The sequence below is a fragment of the Triticum urartu genome, chromosome 7A (genome assembly GCF_056163025.1).
Source record: "Triticum urartu cultivar PI428250 chromosome 7A, HENAU_Tu73, whole genome shotgun sequence".
Lineage (NCBI taxonomy): Eukaryota > Viridiplantae > Streptophyta > Magnoliopsida > Poales > Poaceae > Triticum > Triticum urartu.
In genome coordinates this window covers 708,923,046-708,943,771 of record NC_141879.1, presented here as the reverse complement: position 1 = coordinate 708,943,771, position 20,726 = coordinate 708,923,046, and the positions used below count along the sequence as shown (strand labels likewise).

The window sequence follows — 20,726 nt, the reverse complement described above, 5'->3', positions numbered from 1 at the left end:
TTTCACCAACCATCAACAATTGATGCTCCTTCTTGATTTCTACTTTTGTGGTGTCAAACATCGCGAATATCTCAAGGATCATCATATATATCCCTGATATATTATAGTTCAACACGAAGCTCTAGCAGCTTGGTGGTAATGACTTCGGAGAACCATCACTATTTTATCTGGAAGATCAACTCCCACTCGATTCAAGCGATTGTTGTACTCAGACAATCTGAGCACAAGTTCAACAATTGAGCTTTTCTCCTTAGTTTGTAGGCTAAGAAAATCGTCGGAGGTCTTATACCTCTTGACGTGGGCACGAGCCTGAAATCCCAATTTCAGCCCTTGAAACATCTCATATGTTCCGCGACGTTTCAAAAAACATCTTTGGTGCCTCAATTCTAAACCATTTAGCATTATGCACTGAACTATCATGTAGTCATCAAAACGTGTATGTCAGATGTTCGCAACATCCACAGACAACGTTCGAGGTTCAGCACACTGAGCGGTGCATTAAGGACATAAGCCTTCTATGAAGCAATGAGGACAATCCTCAGTTTACGGACCTAGTCCGCATAATTGCTACTATCAACTTTCAACTAAATTTTCTCTAGGAACATATCTAAACAGTAGAACTGAAGCGCGAGCTACGACATAATTTGCGAAGACCTTTTGACTATGTTCAGGATAATTAAGTTCATCTTATGAACTCCCACTTAGATAGACATCCCTCTAGTCATCTAAGTGATTACATGATCCGAGTCAACTAGGCCGTGTCCGATCATCACGTGAGACGGACTAGTCAACATCGGTGAACATCTTCATGTTGATCGTATCTTCTATACGACTCATGCTCGACCTTTCGGTCTCTTGTGTTCCGAGGCCATGTCTGTACACATGCTAGGCTCGTCAAGTCAACCTAAGTGTTTCGCGTGTGTAAATCTGTCTTACACCCGTTGTATGTGAACGTTAGAATCTATCACACCCGATCATCACGTGGTGCTTCGAAACAAGGAACTGTCGCAACGGTGCACAGTTAGGGGGAACACTTTCTTGAAATTATTATGAGGGATCATCTTATTTACTACCGTCGTTCTAAGTAAACAAGATGCAAAAACATGATAAACATCACATGCAATCAAATAGTGACATGATATGGCCAATATCATATTGCTCCTTTTGATCTCCATCTTCGGGGCTCCATGACCAAACGTCACCAGCATGACACCATGATCTCCATCATCATGATCTCCATCATCGTGTCTCCATGAAGTTGTCACGTCATCTATTACTTCTACTACTACAGCTAACGGTTAGCAATAAAGTAAAGTAATTACATGACGTTTATGTTGACACGCAGGTCATAAATAAATTAAGACAACTCCTATGGCTCCTGCCGGTTTTCATACTCATCGACATGCAAGTCGTGATTCCTATTACAAGAACATGATCAATCTCATACATCACATATATCATTCATCACATCCTTTGGCCATATCACATCACATAGCATACCCTGCAAAAACAAGTTAGACGTCCTCTAATTGTTGTTTGCATGTTTTACGTGGCTGCTATGGGTTTCTAGCAAGAACGTTTCTTACCTACGCAAAAACCACAACGTGATATGCCAATTGCTATTTACCCTTCATAAGGACCCTTTTCATCGAATCCGATCCGACTAAAGTGGGAGAGACAGACACCCGCTAGCCACCTTTATGCAACTAGTGCATGTGAGTCGGTGGAACCAGTCTCACGTAAGCGTACGTGTAAGGTTGGTCCGGGCCGCTTCATCCTACGATGCCGCCGAATCAAGATAAGACTAGTAATGGCAAGCATATTGAACAAAATCAATGCCCACAACTACTTTGTGTTCTACTCGTGCATAGAAACTACGCATAGACCTAGCTCATGATGCCACTGATGGGGAACGTAGCATAAATTCAAAATTTTCCTACGTGTCACCAAGATCTATCTATGGAGTCATCTAGCAACGAGGGAGGATTGGATCTACATACCCTTGTAGATCGCGCGCGGAAGCGTTCAAGAGAACGGGGTTGATGGAGTCGTACTCGTCGTGATCCAAATCACCGATGATCCAAGCGCCGAACGGACGGCACCTCCGCATTCAACACATGTACGGAGCAGCGACGTCTCCTCCTTCTTGATCCAGCAAGGGGGGAGGAGAGGTTGATGGAGATCCAGCAGCACGACGGCGTGGTGGTGGAAGTAGCGGGATTCCAACAGGGCTTCGCCAAGCGCTGCGGGAGGAGGGAGATGTGTCATGGGGGGAGAGGGAGGCGCCAGGGCTCAGGTTAGATTGCCCTCCCTTTCCCCCACTATATATAGGGCCAAGGGAGAGGGGGGGGGGGCGCAGCCTTGGCCCTTCCTCCAAGGAAGGGTGCGGCCAAGGGAGGAGTTCCTCCTCCCCAAGGCACCTCGGAGGTGCCTTACCCCTTTAGGACTCTTCCTCGCCCTTGATTCTTGGCGCATGGGCCTCTTGGGGCTGGTGCCCTTGGCCCATATAGGCCAAGGCGCACCCTCTATAGCCCATGTGGCCCCCCGGGGCAGGTGGCCCCACCCGGTGGACCCTCGGGACCCTTCCGGTGGTCCCGGTACAATACCGGTGACCCCGAAACTTGTCCCGATGGCCGAAATAGCACTTCCTATATATAATTCTTTACCTCCGGACCATTCCGGAACTCCTCGTGACGTCCGGGATCTCATCCGGGACTCCGAACAACTTTCGGGTTACCGCATACTAATATCTCTATAACCCTAGCGTCACCGAACCTTAAGTGTGTAGACCCTACGGGTTCGGGAGACATGAAGACATGACCGAGATGACTCTCCGGTCAATAACCAACAGCGGGATCTGGATACCCATGTTGGCTCCCACATGTTCCACGATGATCTCATCGGATGAACCACGATGTCAAGGACTTAATCAATCCCGTATACAATTCCCTTTATCTATCGGTATGACACTTGCCCGAGGTTCGATCGTCGGTATCCCGATACCTTGTTCAATCTCGTTACCGGCAAGTCTCTTTACTCGTTCCGTAACACATCATCCCGTGATAAACTCCTTGATCACATTGTGCACATTATGATGATGTCCTACCGAGTGGGCCCAGAGATACATCTCAGTTTACATGGAGTGACAAATCCCAGTCTCGATTCGTGCCAACCCAACAGACACTTTCGGAGATACCTGTAGTGTACCTTTATAGCCACCCAGTTACGTTGTGACGTTTGGCACACCCAAAGCACTCCTACGGTATCCGGGAGTTGCACAATCTCATGGTCTAAGGAAATGATACTTGACATTAGAAAAGCTTTAGCATACGAACTACACGATCTTGTGCTATGCTTAGGATTGGGTCTTGTCCATCACATCATTCTCCTAATGATGTGATCCCGTTATCAACGACATCCAATGTCCATGGTCAGGAAACCGTAACCATCTATTGATCAATGAGCTAGTCAACTAGTGGCTTACTAGGGACATGGTGTTGTCTATGTATCCACACATGTATCTGAGTTTCCTATCAATATAATTCTAGCATGGATAATAAACGATTATCATGAACAAGGAAATATAATAATAATAACTAATTTATTATTGCCTCTAGGGCATATTTCCAACAAGAAGACCCTGAGGTGTCTTATGTCAATGATATGCAGAAAAATGATCTTTGGACTGAGCTGAAGTCAAATTTCACCCTACCGCCAGAGGATAATCTAGAGAAGCCAGTTAAAGAGCAATTAATCAAGTCTTTTGCTCTTAAGAGGATGGCAGAACTACTCAGGAGGTGGAAGAAAGTGCTGAATAAGTTTGTCGAAAATAATGAGACACCAGAATTCAAGGGCAGATATGAGAAGATCAGAGATCACTGGCCCGCATTTGTGGCCCACAAGACATCGGAAAAGAGTAAGAAGATGTCGGCGACAAACAAGCAAAATGCTGCGAAGAAGAAGCATCACCATCGCACGGGGTCAGGTGGCTACCTCGTAGCCCGGCCTAAGTGGGCCAAGACTGAGAATGATCTGGTTGATAAAGGGATCGAACCAGAGACAATTAACTGGCCAGACCGTTGCCGGACTTGGTTCTTCGGGGCTGGTGGAACCTTGGACCCTGTAACAGGGAAGTGCATTTGGACGAACGATCAAATGGACATACCAGTCAGGAAGCTTCAGCACTATATCAAAGCAGCGCAGCAAGGGACGTTCTTTCCAGACAGAGAGAACGACGAGCTCACAATGGCCCTAGGGAATCCTGAGCACCCTGGACGGACACGAGGCACGCCAGGCTCCATTCTGTGGAAGGTTGGGTTTCCGGACGCAGGCGGTTACAAATCCCATGAGAGGAGGAAAAAAGTGCAGCAGACCCAAATGCAGGCGCTTCAAGCAAGGGTACAAGTGATAGAGGAACGAGAAGCAAATCGCAGCAAATGTACTACCGAAGCTACCCCGCCATCTCAGCGGAGAAGCAGCATGGCTTCCACCGAGCTGCTTCAGCCGGAGCATGCCTTGACGGCTCCTGCCAGCTATCCCGTGGATCCTATCACGGAGTCTCAAAATTGCCACCTTATGACGCAATGGATGAATTTGAAGGTCAAGGCGGCTGTTGGCTCTGTTTATCCTACTGAACCCGGCGCAACTTTTCACTGCCGGCCGATTCCAGAAGGATATGCTAGGGTGATGGTGGATGAAATAACGGAGGGATTTGAGGACCTCCAGCTTGACCACCCTACCGGTGAAGGGGAGACTAGGCTGGGGTCTGCTCTGAAGACTCCATGCCTATGGCGGAAGGAGCTCATCAACCTTCCGAACTGGACGCCTCCGCCTCCTCCTCCTCCTCCGGCAAGTCAGGTCACTCCGCCTCCTCCACCGCCTCCTCCTCCGGCGAGTCAGGGCACTCTGCCTCCTCCACCGCCTCCTCCTCCGGCGAGTGACGATCAGGGCACTCGACCGGCTCCTTCTCCAGCGCGTGGTGGCACTCCGCCTCCTTCTCCGCCTGCGCCGACGCGCCTGAGCAGCCAGCCTCCTCCTTCTCCGCCTTGTCAGCAAGGGCGGAAGAGACCTGCCGCCGCTCCGGCTGCTCCGGCGCGTCGTAGTCCTTCTCCTCCGCCTCGTAAGCAAGTAAAGAAGACAACCGCTCCGTCTGCTCGGCCGACGTCTAGCAGTACAGCCAGAGGCGGGAGGACATACAGATTCGGTCCTTCTCTGAAGACTCTAGAGAAGTTACCATACGAGAGGACCCCGGAGGAGAACGCCGAGATCGCACGAACCGAAGTGGATGACTGGTTTCAAGGGTTGAAAGCAAAGAGACATCCACTTCCGGAGGAGAAGGTAGATCTGGTGAAAGCGAAGCGCACTCTGGCTGCCCTGACAAAACCACCCAAGTCTCCGCCGAAAGGAAACTATGAGCGCATTATTGGAAAGGAATTTGCCGAAGCGGAGCGGTCGGGAAGTACTGTCAGTGATCAAAGGCTGAAAGAACGACGAGCTGGGAAACAAATTGCCTAGCTCGGCGAACAAGCGAAGCAATCGTGCCCCCCGCTCAAGGTGCCTAGCCACAACGTCGCTAATGATCTGAGGATGGTGCCCGGTTATAGCAATCTTGCAGATTATCTGCCCGACGATGTACATTATGAACCCATGGAGGTGCAGATACAAAGATACGAGTACGGGAAGCCTCTCGTCAAAGATGAAAGATCTCTATCAACGATGATGCGAAGATTGCATGATTGGTACTTGAAAATCTGCAGAGACTCTGGGGGGAGGAGTACTTTGTATGTGAAAGTTAAAAAGGAGCATGACCTCGTTGGAATTGAACTGTTGCCTGTTCCATTTGAGGAGTTCTATCAGTTTTTCAATCAATTGGCCCTCGATAAAACAACGGTCGCCTGCTACTGTCTGTAAGTAGTACTACTTCTATCATTAAGTCTCTCTATATAGCTCAGCCCTTTCATTGCATGTATTTATTATCATCCTCACTATATTATGCAGATTGAAGATCATCGAATTGAAGTCGATGATATTGGGTTCATTAACACATATCTCATAGATGCAACTCAGGTTAAATTTCATGCCGCAACTACCGAGGCCAACTTGCTACGATCGTTGGTAATAAATGAAAACAAAGATATAATACTCTTTCCTTACAACTTCAAGTGAGTGTTACTGTCTTGTGCGTATTCGGTTTCCCTTATATATTAGTCAAGGTTATAGTAATGTAATTGATGAGTTATGCATGCGTGTGCAGTTTCCACTATATTCTCCTAGAGATTAAGCTTGAGCAGGGACTAGTAACCGTCTTAGACTCAAGACGAAAAGATCCCCAGGACTATGCAGACATGACTCAAATACTCGAGAAGTAAGTTAAATCAATCATTATCCACCATATCAGCAACTTTGTTCATTTCCTGATATATCAAGTAATTGTTTTCTTTGTCCGGTAGGGTTTGGAGAAAATTCACCAGAAAAGCTCTGGGACTGCCGAAGGAGCTGCAATTTAGACACCCGAAAGTAAGTACTATAGTAGCATGTTCCGCGCATCTACTAGCCATTCAAGCTCTAGTTTCATCAATACCATTTGACATTCTTGCTTATCAGTTTGATTGACCTCTATTTCTTGTAAAGTGGTTGTGGCAGGAACAAGGGAATGATTTATGTGGATACTACGTTTGCGAGTCCATCCGCCACACGACCCTGTGAGCGGGGCTACACTGACGAACAATATGAAGTACGTAAATAACAACATTCACAATTTTATTTTATTACCATCATTTGTGTTGAGTTTCATTCATCCATATATATATATATATATATATATATATATATATGTATTGACCCCCTTCTTTAAATTAGATGTTTCGGAAGCGGGATGAACTCCTAGCACCAGCTCGCATGCGAGCAATTCAAGAGGAATTGGCGGCATTCTTTCTTGACCACGTGATCCCTGAAGACGGAGAATACTATGTGGACCCTGAGTCTGTATGATTATATTTGTAAGAGATAATTATTGTATATATGTAGCCGGTAGTGTCGGATAGATATACGAGAACTTATTGTTCGACCAATCTCTCGGAGAAGGAGAGGTGGTCAATATCACTTCTCTCTGTATGCATATATGTTCATGACGATCTTCTGTTTCCTTCGTTTGCTTACTAGCTAGCTAGCGTGTCTAGTCCTCTCTATACGTATGTATAGTACGTAGCGTCGACCAAGCACGGACATAAGAGAGGACACTTCTCTCTATTAATTATAGCTAGCTAACACAATATATGAAACACCTAAATTAACCCCCCAAACCCCCCCTTTCAAAAAAACAAAAACCCCAACCACAGAAATGCTGACGCGTGGATGCCTATTGGTCCCGGTTGGTGCCACCAACCAGGACCAAAGGGTCTCCTGCCTGGGTTCCGCGCACAGGCCACGTGGAGGCCCATCTGTCCCGGTTCTGTTCTGGATTGAACCGGGACTAAAGGGACAGGGCATTAGTACCGACCCTTTAGTCCCGGTTCCAGAACCGAGACAAAAGGCCCTTACGAACCGGGACAACAGGCCCTTTTTCTACCAGTGCCCACACACCCCACCCCACCCAAACCCTTGGACTTCCGCCCTCCTCTCTTCCCCCCTCTCAAATCCTTCTCAAATCTTGCAAATCCGGAGTATTTGACCGTGGATTTCGAAGCCAACCCCTCCCTTAAGGTATTCTCCTCCGATCCCCTCGTTTTCATCCATAGGAATTGTCACATTTGCTCAAATCTTGCTACTTTGGAGAAACCCTAGTTTTGGCTTGGATTTGCAAATTTGTGTTGAATCATGCTATGTTTCTTTGCTAATTTGGTATGGTTAGGCTTTCATACTATACTAGGGTTAGGGTTATGTGTGTTTGATGTTGGTGTTAGGGTTATGCTATGGTTAGGGTTGTGGTTATTGTTAAGTGGGGGTTAGGGTTAACCAAGAATTCTCGGTTTTGTAGGCATGGCTTCATCCGGTTCCATGACGAGGCCATCATGTGCTAACCAAGAAGACATGCCGAACAAGTGGGAGGACGCATCTTTGGACAAGGTGAAGGAAAAAGATGTCAACATCCCGCCATGTTGGCGTGAAGATGTTTGCAAGGTGAATGTGTCCACCGACCGAAAGAAATCATGGACGGAAGGGCGGAGATATTTTGTATGCCCGAACTATGCTTATGATCGTGCACTTCCAACTAACGCCTATGACCAACCACCGGTAAGCTCGAGAAGTAAAATGTTACTATCAAATGTGTGCCAACACTAACAAAATTTTTGTATGCAGTCACCGCCTCCTCTATGCAAGTACTTCATGTGTGGATAGATCTTGAAGTGCCAGAAGATGTCAAAAAGGACCAATACCAAGATTGTCTTAGGCGTCAACGGCGGTTCGAAGAATCGTTTCGAAGAGGCTTGGAGCAAGAGCATCGTCAGAAGGAGAGGATGGAGCGGAAGAAACGAGAGGAGGAGAGGGCACGCCAAGCGAAACTTGCTCGTGAGGAGGAGAGGGCAAGAAAGCTTGCAAAGGCTCGCGAGGCGCAAGAGGAGGACTCGGCACATGACAAGAAGGGGAAACGACCTCGCTCTACTCAGTAGGGACTTCGCTTCGGTGCACTCGTCGTCAACTATCTTCTAATGAATGTGTCGTGAACTTGTGAGGGCATGTGAGATGTTGGTGAACTATCTTCTAGGGCAAGCTTCCATTTGTCATTTGTAATGAATGTGTCGTGAACCATGTCGTAGTAATGTTTGAATTGTCTTAAGTTATGAACTCATCGGCATAAAATTTGTGTTTGTTCAAATTGCTGTGATGCTGCAGTCATTGTAAGTATTATGATGTTCCGGTGAAATGAACGTGCTGTAAACTCTGTTTTTCCAGTAAAAAACCGTGCAGCGCCCACAGGATAAGCGTCACACAGTACAGTGCAGTGTCTGGCTCTTGGGCGCTGCACTCTGACTTGGTAATTTTCGTGGATTGTCAGTGCTGCAAGCCTTCTGTGGCTCTTTGGATAGCCATGGCCAGTTGAGCAGCACCTATGAGACGGGCACTGCAGTGTATGGTGCGGCGCCTAAGCGTTGGGCATGTGCAGCGCTTGGCTGTGGGGCGCTGCACTGCTGTTAACTGCCAAACTGCAGAAACAGATGCCATTTTGGCCCATGCAGCACTCACATAATTTGCTTGAACATCACTAAAATTACTGGAAACAAAGTCCTCGACACAACGTACCACATGTAGACACGAGCATGTGTCTGGATCACATCATCAGTGGTATCCGGAGGGCACGTCGCAAAGTTATTTTGAATGCACGTGAAAGCAGGTCTGGCTGCTTTATTTTCCCTCTTCTTCTTCTCTTCTCCCTCCTCTACATCAGCCTCAGCCTCAGTAGGAGCCATACCGATAAGAGCAATCATCTGCTCGCGCCACCCATCAGAATCGGTGCTCATACAGAGAGGCATTCCGTCGATAGCAAGACCGGTGATCAACGAGACATCCTCGAGCGTCACGGTCATCTCCCCAGTCCGAAGATGGAAACTGTGCGTCTCCGGCCTCCACCGATCAGCAAGAGCGGACACCAGTGGAACGTTCAGATTCGGCATGGACCGACTGACCAACTGAATCCCCTGGAGTAGTCCTGCCTGCTTGATGTACGGTGTGTACCGCTCATCGTAAGGCATGGCAGGACCAGAGACCCTATGATACCGAATCTTCAAAGGTTCAAGCTTCTGCAAAAAACAAGTAATGACAAATCTTAGGGCATGTAAATTTCAACTTAAGGCAAATTTGCAAAATATTTAGATTACTCGTTATTACCATCTCCTTCTCGCGCATCATGTAGGCCCGGTGTTTTGTGTCGTAGACATCGTCGAGAAGCCAAACCATCCTTTCAAATTTCAAAATAAACATATATGAGTTCATCTCAAATATCGGTAAACACTCAACATTTCATATGTGTTCATCTAAACATCTCATATGTATTCATTTACAAGAATCTCAACATCTCCTTCTCACACAATGAATAAATGATTGTAAATTCTCATATATATATCTAGTATGTCATATGTGTTCAAGTAAATCAACATCTTATATTTCAAATAAACTCAACATTTAATATATATCTAAAAAGACTCAACATCTCACATATAGCTACAAAACTCAACATCTCATAATTATCTACAAAACTAGGCATCTCATATATATATAAAAAATTACAATCTAGGTTTCACTAACAAGAATCATATATAGTGTGTGTGGGGGGGGGGGGATCAAAGGTTCCACCTAATCTTGGGCAAACAAAGATCCAAACCAAGCAAATCAAAGGTTCCACCTAATCTTGGACAAATTCCTAAAATTGCAACACATTTATGGAGGAAAAGAAAGGGAACGAAGGACTTTACCTAGTAGGAGGGATTGGAGATCGAATCCGGGCCTCAAAACTTCAGATCTGAGAGGGGTGTGGGGGGGGGGGGGGGGGGGGTCCGAAGGGGGCGCCGCCACCGCCGCTCTCTGTACAGAGAGCAACTTCCTCGGAGGGGGAAGAACTGCCTAGGAGGGGCTGGCCCGATGCGGCTTAAGTCAATGTCCAGCGCCTAAGAGACGGGCGCTGCACATTACAAGTATAGCGCCTAGGTCTTAGGTGCTGCAGTGCTGTCTGTGGGGCCGCAACTGGACCAGGGCTGCCTCGCTGGCAGGAGGTGCGACGCCCAATAGAAGGGCGCTGCATAGTAATGTGCGGCACCTAGCTGTCGGACACCACACAAAAGGATCAGCAGAGTGAAATTTTTTCAAAAGCAGATCAGTTTATGATTTGATTTCGTCCTCAAGTCAAATATGTGATTTCTTTCCCTCGCAGAAGCAGAAAAATATCCTGCCTCCGTCTCCGTGCGTCGTTGGTCTGGTTCCCCTGCCCTCCCGTCGACGCAGCCTGCTGCAGCGACCAACACAATACGCACGACACATCCCGTGCGTGTACCATGCCGCCAAATGCACGTCTGTCTCGTACAGTAGTACACTACTAGAGTAGGATAAGGCTATCTTCAGGCTTGAATGCTTGAGCACGTGAATGTTTCAGCTTGCGTGGTGGCGCCATCCACTCATTTCGATCACAGCGGACCCATTTAATCAATCACTAAAAGTCGGAGCCTCGGAGAAGCGAAGCTCAGCCTTTCTGAAACACTTATCCGAATATTTTTCTAACCAGACGCATTACATAAGAGTATCTACAGTTGGGCGTTTCAAACCTCACTCAAATGTCCGGACGAACGGTCCGGTCACTCATGGAAAAAAAACCCAATCCATCCGGGCTGACAATCACTCCTCATATCCAGTATAAATCTGAAGCGGATATGGGGCGGAGCGAACGCATCCGCAACGTCAGACTGACGACAGATCTCACACATAATTTTTGAAAACCCAACGGTCTGTGACGGGTGCCTCATTCGGTGTGGTGTGAACGCCGCGTGGCGCTACTCAGGATTGCCGCCCGAGGGCCAAGGTCTGCCTATTTAAGCCGGACGGTGTCCCCAAGCACTAGACACGTCCTCTCTCTCTCTAGCCCGATCCCATCTACTTCTTATCCTCTCTGCCTCCTTCCCTCCACATCCGCCTCCTCCATGGCCCGGCAGAAGAAGAGCATCTATGCTATGCTATGCTAACATCTGCCTCCTTCCTAATGCCGCTTGAGCTTTGCCAACCGAGCCGCCTCTGCCATCGCCTTGCGCAAATATGCAAAGCTTACGTATCATTCATTGATAAGTAGAAAGCAATACAAGATCGGGTATTACACTTAAGGACGTACATGACAATATGGCGTTAAGTGCAACACCTGGGCAGCAAGAAAAATGGGGTTGCTCAACCCAAGAGACGGAAAATCAACCTATGCCAACAATGTTGTGTAGCCCGTTGGCTCCGGCACGAGCCCATAGTTGCGCCTACTGCCGGATGGTCTCGGTTAGGCGGCTGCCGGAGGGGCGTAGCCCATCAAAGACACAACCATTTCTACGTTTCCAAAGCTTCTAGGACGTGAGCAATACCAGGGAGTTGAAGCCTTTGCGAGCACTCACGGGGAGATCAACATCAACATCGATGTGGATCTGGCCGATGTCGACACTGAGATCGTCATGAACTCCTTCTAGCTTGGCGAAGAGGCCATCCAATTTAGCAGAACTTTCATCGAACATTTTGCAGACTTACCCGATGGGCATCGTGTGCTGATCCTCAAGCTTACAATCGATGTCATCGTCGAAGCCATTTCAAAGCAGATCATAGATGTGCCTCCCTATTGTTATCTGTTGGTATTGATCTAAGGCCCAACGGGCTGAAAAGAAAAGAAAAGAAAAACAGAGGATAAATTAACGTAAGGGAAGGGGTAACGAACCAACGTACGTTCCCCTCGACCCCAACTTAAGCGTCCTGATCGGGGGCACCCTAACCAACAAGTGGTTTTGGTCCCCTGTCGCCAGCGCACATAAAAAGATGGGGGAGCAGCCGGCACCTACGTCAGACTAGTTCTCGTACGGTTTATTCCTGCTCCCCACATCCCTAAACCCTAACCGATCTGGGGGAGCGCTGCACGACGGGAAGATCATCTCCAAGCTCTGCCCCTGTCCCAGGGCAGTGCCGGTGGCGCCCCGAGGGACGCCGCTACCTGCAGCGAGCATCTTCACCGAGCCTGCATCAAGCCTGCATTGAGCAGACACGGGACTTCGCACCGTCGACACCAATGGCTACTTCCATTGGTGGTAAGAACTCAACCCCTCCCTGATCTGTGCTATTAGGTGATCTAATGCCTGGCTTACGATCTGTTAAGTAGATCTTACGGGATTATAAGTCTATCAATGGTATCTTGAGCGTGGTTAAGCCTAGATTAGATCCCTAAGATGATCTATTTAAGTTTGATGATCCTGATTACGTACTGATGATTAAGGTTAAGGATAATGGTTCATGATTAAGGCTAGATTGCCCTCTGTTGAAGTCAATGTTTAATCTCTAGGGTTATGTGGTTTCGGTTTAGATCTATTTGCTACAGGATTAGTGCTAATCAAATAATAGAAATTATGATGATTAACATGTTCTGTTAGTCTAGCTATGCCACGTTTCCGCATCAAGATATGGCAATTAGCACTGGTTTTAGTTCCTGTTAGCAATTAGAACATGATGAATTGGCAAAGTTAAAGTCAGACGAACCCTAACTCTAGAAAATCCCCAAATTTGAAACCCCAGTTTTCCTTTTGTGAAATCCTCCATTGGTGAGTCCAAATGATGAATGAAATTGAAATTAAGAGAAAAGGTGACGGGCTCACCTAGATGACGCCGGCCTTCGGGGTCCGCACGGCCGTCGCCGTACGCGCACGCCATGGCCGGGACGCCGCCGCCCTTCGGGATGGCGCGCGGAATGAAGCAGCAGCCACCGCTGCTGCGCTCACGCACGCGCGCGTCGCCTGGCCTCCGCGCCTTGCACGCCGCCGTCGCCGTCGAACGCCAGCGCCGGCAGCAGCCGGCGAAATGTCCCTCCCGCCGCACAGGCGCCGTGTGCGCGACGCTGGAGCTACGCTCGCCGGAGGAGCGCGCGGGACTCGGTCCATTGCACGCTGCTCCGGCGAGGGCAGCCACCGCGCCGCCATGGGCCGGCATGGAGCCGCCGCGCGGCCGCCACTCCTCTGGAGTGAGCGACTGGATCGGGAGGAGTTAGGAGGAAATGGGGATAGGGTTTGACCCTCGCTCGTTTTGCTCCATGCGGGACGATCGCGGCCATAGGCCCGATCGGATGGCTGAGAGCGACGGGTGGCTCAGGGCAGGCCTTCGGGCATTATACGGGCCGTTTTCGCGGCTGGGCTTCGGCCCAAGTTGTCTTAGCCCGCAGAAAAGGTGTTTTTCTTAATGTTTTTTGTTTGTTTGCTGGGCTAGAATTTAAAGAGCTGCCGTGGGTCTTGGGCTAAAATTAAAGTTCTGTGCAATTTTTCCAGTTTATTCAGTGCATTTCACGTATTATGATTATCGTCAAAATGTTCTGCACTGTTATAAATAAAAAAAATTGCCAGAAAAATGATGCTGAAAATTACGTTTTAGTTTTCTGAATGAAATGGAACCAACGAGAAATTTTATTTAGAAAACTTTTATGGATTAATGTTTGTGTCATTTTATGGCATATTTATGTTCATCTCATGGTAACATCAATGAATGATGAATTATTAATGTTGGAAAATTGATATTACACATGAGATTAATGTGATCATTTTTGTAATACGGACCAACGTTGTTTTGCATTTTTGAATCACTCTGTTAATTCCTTATTATTTTCTGCCCAACGGTGATATAATTTGGAGTTAATTTTTGCATAAAAATTGATCAAACCAACGTAGGTTAATTTTTTGTGCAATTTAATTCAATTATGATGTTCTTTTCCTTTACTTATGATATTTTGAAATCATGACAGCTTCCGGTTCTCGTGGCCTCGAGATCGAGCCACTTACTGGGAATAACTTCCAATCATGGAAGGACTCGTTGCTTTTGCACCTCGGATGGCATGAGGTTGACCTCACACTGAGGGAAAGTAAACCAGTGGAACCTGCAAAGGGTGCCACTGGGTATGCTGAGCTTAAGAAAGACTATGATGCTAAAGTTGAGAAGTGGGAGAGGTCAAACAGAATGGCGCTCTTAATTATGAACTTCTCCATCTCGACTGAGATTAAAGGGGCTATTCCTGCCAATGAAAGTGCCGTCGAATATTTGAAATCGGTGGAAGAACAATTTAAGGGCTCGGAGAAAGTGTATGCAGATGAGCTTTTGCACAAGCTGCTTGCAAAATATGACGGGCATGGAAATGTGAGGGAGCACATCTTAAGTATGAGCAATGCCGCGGCAAAGCTTAAAACTATGAAGTGTGACTTGAACGAAGAGCTTCTTGTGCTCCTAGTTTTTAGGTCACTACCCTCACAATTCAATCCATTCAAGATAAACTATAACTCTCTTGAAACCAAATGGAAACTATCTAAACTCATTGCACATTGCGTTCAAGAGGAAGAGAGAATGAAGAGTGAGCAGAAAGATCAAGCTCTCCATGTTAACTCTGCAAAGAGGAAGCATGAGAACCATACTCATAACAATAATGTGCCCAACAAAAAGCACTATTCCAAAAAGAATCCTCCAAAGCCTAAGCAATGCAACGAGGCAAGTTGTTCACGTCCCGCACCTTCAGCGGCTACTTCAGTTAATCTTACAAATGCTGCTGGAGAAAGACTTTGCAATTTTTGCAAGCAGCCAAATCATTTCAAGGCAGACTGTCCAGGTTTTCTTAAGTGGCTGAACAAAAAGGGTAAGGATGAGATCACTCTTGTAGATGAATCTCTATATGTTGATTTTTCTGAATCTACATGGTGGATTGACTCAGGTGCGACGGTTCATGTCGCGAATTCTTTGCAGGATTCCATATAAGCCACACCCCAAGGGGTACAAGAAGACTTAATGTCGCGAATGGGAAGGAGGCTGAAGTTGAAGCCGTGGGCTCCCTCACCTTGAAGTTGCACACTGGCTTCCTACTTCAGCTCAAGGACGTTCTTTATGTGCCTACTTTGAGTAGGAATTTGATGTCAGTTTCATGTTTAGATGATTTTGGATTTCATTGTACCTTCGGGGAGAAACAATGTTTTTTAAAGTATTGTAATAAGGATGTTGGTCTCGCCGTCCGACGAGGCAAACTTTATATGTTAAATCTTTCCGGTTATCCTATGTGTGTGAATCTCTGCGAGATGAATATGAATGAATGCAATCATAAAAAGAATGGGAGAAGTATCAATCCTTCTTCGAAATTGTGGCATCGTCGCTTGGGCCACATTTCGAGGGGGAGAATGGAACGATTGATTAAAGAAGAAATACTTCATCTGCTAGATTTCTCTGATGCGGGCAATTGTATTGACTGTATTAAGGGAAAATATGTGAAAACAATTAAGAAAGGAGCAGTAAGAGCCACATCGGTCCTTGAACTTATTCGTACTGACATATGCGGACCTTTTAACGTAAAGTCTATGGATGGTTTTGATTCCTTCATTACCTTCACAGACGATTTCTCTCGCTATGGCTACATTTACCCCATACGTGATCGATCCGAAGCTTTGGACAAATTTGAGATTTATAAAGCCGAGGTTGAAAATCAACTCAACCTAAAGATCAAAGTAGTACGGTCTGATCGCGGGGGAGAATATTATGGCAGGCATGCTCCTTATGGGCAAATTCCAGGACCGTTCGCAAAATATCTTGCTGAAAATGGAATAATTGCCCAATATTCAATGCCTGGTGAACCTCAGCAAAATGGCGTAGCTGAGCGTCGCAATCGCACTCTTATGGATATGGTACGTAGCATGCTTAGTCATGCGAACTTACCAGTAAGCCTTTGGATGGAGGCATTGAAAACACCTGCACACATCCTAAATCTTGCTCCAACTAAGTCAGCACCGAGCACACCTTACGAGATGTGGGCGGGAAAGAAACCGAGCTTGAATTACTTGCGAGTGTGGGGCTGCCTGGCTGAAGCTAAAGTATTCAATCCACATATTAAGAAATTGGACCCAAAGACAGTCAGCTGTTTTTTCATTGGGTACCCTCATAGAGGAAAAGGATATCGCTTTTATTGCCCAGGTCATACCACCAAGTTTGTGGAAACCAGGCAAGCGGTGTTTTTTGAGGATAATGAAGTCACTGAGGTTAGGGCGATTGATCTTGAGGAGAAGCGGGTGTACGTTCCATCCCCGACTATCCAACAAAACTTTATCCCTATGCCTAATATGCATGAGACACCTACTGGTGATCCCGAACCTGAAGTGGATCCTCAATCTGATGAGGAGCCTCAGCATAATGAAGATCCTCAGCATGATGAGGATCCTCAGCCAAATGATGATCCTCAACCCAATGTTAATCCTCAACCTTCTCGGGCAAGAGAAAATGCACATACTAATGAGCCTACGAGAAGATCACAACGGGAAAAGAAAAAGGCCATCTCTAGCGATTATGTCAATTTCATGTGTGAGGATGAGAATGACATGGGCCGGCGTGGAGCCGCCGCGCGGCCGCCACTCCTCTGGAGTGAGCGACTGGATCGGGAGGAGTCAGGAGGAAATAGGGATAGGGTTTGACCCTCGCTCGTTTTGCTCCATGCGGGACGATCGCGGCCATAGGCCCGATCGGATGGCTGAGAGCGACGGGTGGCTCAGGGCAGGCCTTCGGGCATTATACGGGCCGTTTTCGCGGCTGGGCTTCGGCCCAAGTTGTCTTAGCCCACAGAAAAGGTGTTTTTTTTAATGTTTTTTGTTTGTTTGCTGGGCTAGAATTTAAAGAGCTGCCGTGGGTCTTGGGCTAAAATTAAAGTTCTGTGCAATTTTTCCAGTTTATTCAGTGCATTTCACGTATTATGATTATCGTCAAAATGTTCTGCATTGTTATAAATAAAAAAAATTGCCAGAAAAATGATGCTGAAAATTACGTTTTAGTTTTCTGAATGAAATGGAACCAACGAGAAATTTTATTTAGAAAACTTTTATGGATTAATGTTTGTGTCATTTTATGGCATATTTATGTTCATCTCATGGTAACATCAATGAATGATGAATTATTAATGTTGGAAAATTGATATTACACATGAGATTAATGTGATCATTTTTGTAATACGGACCAACGCTGTTTTGCATTTTTGAATCACTCTGTTAATTCCTTATTATTTTCTGCCCAACGGTGATATAATTTGGAGTTAATTTTTGCTTAAAAATTGATCAAACCAACGTAGGTTAATTTTTTATTCAATTTAATTCAATTATGATGTTCTTTTCCTTTACTTATGATATTTTGAAATCATGACAGCTTCCGGTTCTCGTGGCCTCGAGATCGAGCCACTTACTGGGAATAACTTCCAATCATGGAAGGACTCGTTGCTTTTGCACCTCGGATGGCATGAGGTTGACCTCACACTGAGGGAAAGTAAACCAGTGGAACCTGCAAAGGGTGCCACTGGGTATGCTGAGCTTAAGAAAGACTATGATGCTAAAGTTGAGAAGTGGGAGAGGTCAAACAGAATGGCGCTCTTAATTATGAACTTCTCCATCTCGACTGAGATTAAAGGGGCTATTCCTGCCAATGAAGGTGCCGTCGAATATTTGAAATCGGTGGAAGAACAATTTAAGGGCTCGGAGAAAGTGTATGCAGATGAGCTTTTGCACAAGCTGCTTGCAAAATATGACGGGCATGGAAATGTGAGGGAGCACATCTTAAGTATGAGCAATGCCGCGGCAAAGCTTAAAACCATGAAGTGTGACTTGAACGAAGAGCTTCTTGTGCTCCTAGTTTTTAGGTCACTACCCTCACAATTCAACCCATTCAAGATAAACTATAACTCTCTTGAAACCAAATGGAAACCATCTAAACTCATTGCACATTGCGTTCAAGAGGAAGAGAGAATGAAGAGTGAGCAGAAAGATCAAGCTCTCCATGTTAACTCTGCAAAGAGGAAGCATGAGAACCATACTCATAACAATAATGTGCCCAACAAAAAGCACTATTCCAAAAAGAATCCTCCAAAGCCTAAGCAATGCAACGAGGCAAGTTGTTCACGTCCCGCACCTTCAGCGGCTACTTCAGTTAATCTTACAAATGCTGCTGGAGAAAGACTTTGCAATTTTTGCAAGCAGCCAAATCATTTCAAGGCAGACTGTCCAGGTTTTCTTAAGTGGCTGAACAAAAAGGGTAAGGATGAGATCACTCTTGTAGATGAATCTCTATATGTTGATTTTTCTGAATCTACATGGTGGATTGACTCAGGTGCGACGGTTCATGTCGCGAATTCTTTGCAGGATTCCATATAAGCCACACCCCAAGGGGTACAAGAAGACTTAATGTCGCGAATGGGAAGGAGGCTGAAGTTGAAGCCGTGGGCTCCCTCACCTTGAAGTTGCACACTGGCTTCCTACTTCAGCTCAAGGACGTTCTTTATGTGCCTACTTTGAGTAGGAATTTGATGTCAGTTTCATGTTTAGATGATTTTGGATTTCATTGTACCTTCGGGGAGAAACAATGTTTTTTAAAGTATTGTAATAAGGATGTTGGTCTCGCCGTCCGACGAGGCAAACTTTATATGTTAAATCTTCCCGGTTATCCTATGTGTGTGAATCTCTGCGAGATGAATATGAATGAATGCAATCATAAAAAGAATGGGAGAAGTATCAATCCTTCTTCGAAATTGTGGCATCGTCGCTTGGGCCACATTTCGAGGGGGAGAATGGAACGATTGATTAAAGAAGAAATACTTCATCTGCTAGATTTCTCTGATGCGGGCAATTGTATTGACTGTATTAAGGGAAAATATGTGAAAACAATTAAGAAAGGAGCAGTAAGAGCCACATCGGTCCTTGAACTTATTCGTACTGACATATGCGGACCTTTTAACGTAAAGTCTATGGATGGTTTTGATTCCTTCATTACCTTCACAGACGATTTCTCTCGCTATGGCTACATTTACCCCATACGTGATCGATCCGAAGCTTTGGAAAAATTTAAGATTTATAAAGCCGAGGTTGAAAATCAACTCAACCTAAAGATCAAAGTAGTACGGTCTGATCGCGGGGGAGAATATTATGGCAGGCATGCTCCTTATGGGCAAATTCCAGGACCGTTCGCAAAATATCTTGCTGAAAATGGAATAATTGCCCAATATTCAATGCCTGGTGAACCTCAGCAAAATGGCGTAGCTGAGCGTCGCAATCGCACTCTTATGGATATGGTACGTAGCATGCTTAGTCATGCGAACTTACCAGTAAGCCTTTGGATGGAGGCATTGAAAACACCTGCACACATCCTAAATCTTGCTCCAACTAAGTCAGCACCGAGCACACCTTACGAGATGTGGGCGGGAAAGAAACCGAGCTTGAATTACTTGCGAGTGTGGGGCTGCCCGGCTGAAGCTAAAGTATTCAATCCACATATTAAGAAATTGGACCCAAAGACAGTCAGCTGTTTTTTCATTGGGTACCCTCATAGAGGAAAAGGATATCGCTTTTATTGCCTAGGTCATACCACCAAGTTTGTGGAAACCAGGCAAGCGGTGTTTTTTGAGGATAATGAAGTCACTGAGGTTAGGGCGATTGATCTTGAGGAGAAGCGGGTGTACGTTCCATCCCCGACTATCCAATAGAACTTTATCCCTATGCCTAATATGCATGAGACACCTACTGGTGATCCCGAACCTGAAGTGGATCCTCAATCTGATGAGGAGCCTCAGCATAATGAAGATCCTCAGCATGATGAGGATCCTCAGCCAAATGATGATCCTCAACCCAATGTTAATCCTCAACCTTCTCGGGCAAGAGAAAATGCACATACTAATGAGCCTACGAGAAGATCACAACGGGAAAAGAAAAAGGCCATCTCTAGCGATTATGTCACTTTCATGTGTGAGGATGAGAATGACATAGGGAAGGCACAAGATCCGACCTCATATAAAGAAGCCACTAAAAGTGAAGACTCGTCCAAATGGTTGGTAGCCATGGAAGACGAATTGAAATCTATGAGCTCGAATGATGTTTGGGAATTAGTAGAAGTTCCTGATGGAGCCAAAAGGGTAGGCTGCAAGTGGGTCTACAAAACCAAATATGATTCCAAAGGGAACGTCGAAAGGTTCAAAGTGAGACTTGTAGCAAAAGGTTTTACACAGAGAGAAGGAATCGATTATAAGGAGA

At 46.1% G+C, this 20,726-nt stretch overlaps 1 long non-coding RNA gene and 2 pseudogenes across 1 annotated transcript; 2 read left to right on the top strand and 1 right to left on the bottom strand.

Annotated features, from left to right (window-relative positions):
• Window positions 1-9,179: 9,179 nt before the first annotated feature.
• On the bottom strand, window positions 9,180-13,705 carry LOC125524688 (uncharacterized). Its single transcript, XR_015610746.1, has 3 exons — window positions 13,314-13,705; window positions 9,826-9,895; window positions 9,180-9,737 (listed from the first exon to the last, which is right to left on the bottom strand). It is a non-coding gene; the product is annotated as an uncharacterized LOC125524688 (long non-coding RNA).
• A 734-nt stretch (window positions 13,706-14,439) lies between these two features.
• LOC147961896 (uncharacterized) lies at window positions 14,440-15,316 on the top strand (annotated as a pseudogene).
• A 2,536-nt stretch (window positions 15,317-17,852) lies between these two features.
• Window positions 17,853-18,729, top strand: LOC147961895 (uncharacterized; annotated as a pseudogene).
• Window positions 18,730-20,726: the final 1,997 nt, after the last annotated feature.